The sequence below is a fragment of the Cetorhinus maximus genome, chromosome 21 (assembly GCF_964194155.1).
Source record: "Cetorhinus maximus chromosome 21, sCetMax3.hap1.1, whole genome shotgun sequence".
In the NCBI taxonomy this organism is placed as follows: Eukaryota; Metazoa; Chordata; class Chondrichthyes; order Lamniformes; family Cetorhinidae; genus Cetorhinus; species Cetorhinus maximus.
The window spans coordinates 30,164,814-30,165,792 of NC_135899.1; the positions used below are offsets into that span (position 1 = coordinate 30,164,814).

Here is a 979-nt window from a genome sequence, read left to right on the forward strand (position 1 = left end):
CTTTTCTTCTTACAGCATTCCCGTTGATAACAACATCAACCCATTGTGATCCCATTCATCTGCAATTTGGTTATGCTCACTGTTGCAGCCAAATAACATTTCAGGGTTTACAATGGTTTCCCCACATCTGGAAATCTCCTCATGGGCAGCTTTCCAGTTTACAGGAAAAACAGTTCGCATTTGTCCAACTCCCAGCATCACTTGTTGAAGAATTATACGAATAGTTCCTATTTTGAACTAATACTGTTAACCTGTTTTTTAACTGGATAACAATGAAAATTTGTGGGCAATCTTCCAATTTCCTTGAGGTCAGGAGTTACTCAAAATCGACCTGTTTATTCAATAAAAAAATTCGCTGCGAGCAGGGTTCGAACCTGCGCGGGGAAACCCCATTGGATTTCAAGTCCAACGCCTTAACCACTCGACCATCACAGATACATAGGAACTATTCCCGCAAATTAAGTTGAGATAGGAAAGGCAAATGTTGTAAGAACCTGCTGCAGAAAGCAAAAATAGAAATTACTGAAGTAGGATGCATGTGAAGCAGTATTTGCAAAGAGGAAAACGGTCACGTTGCTGGTCGACAATCTTTCATCAAAGCATAAATTGTCATATTGCTGACTTTGCTTTGGTGGGTGATGACCTATTGTGATAGACAGTGTAATGCAAATTTCGCAAGCCCCAAGCAGACCGCAGCGTTCATTGATTGCAATGAGCTAGTCTGTCCGATATTTTGCCGTAAGATAAAATCTTAGGAATTGTCTAGAATATTCTGCATGATAATGACGATAAGCAGCAAGGATAAGGAAATTGAATGGACGCTTGAAGGAATAAATCTGCAGGGCTCCAAGATAATCTTCCGGCGATCCTCTTCAAACTCTCGCCACTTCCTCCCACATGTTGAAGGTTTTTACAACCTTGTTTGATAGATGTTGTCATGGGCCAATGCGTTCCAGAGTGTCACTCCCCGATTTCCAAA

General features: G+C 41.2%; 1 non-coding gene across 1 annotated transcript; it reads right to left on the reverse strand.

Annotated features, from left to right (window-relative positions):
* Positions 1-353: 353 nt before the first annotated feature.
* trnas-uga (transfer RNA serine (anticodon UGA)) lies at positions 354-435 on the reverse strand. The gene has a single exon. It is a non-coding gene; the product is annotated as a tRNA-Ser (tRNA).
* Between the last annotated feature and the right edge of the window lie 544 nt (positions 436-979).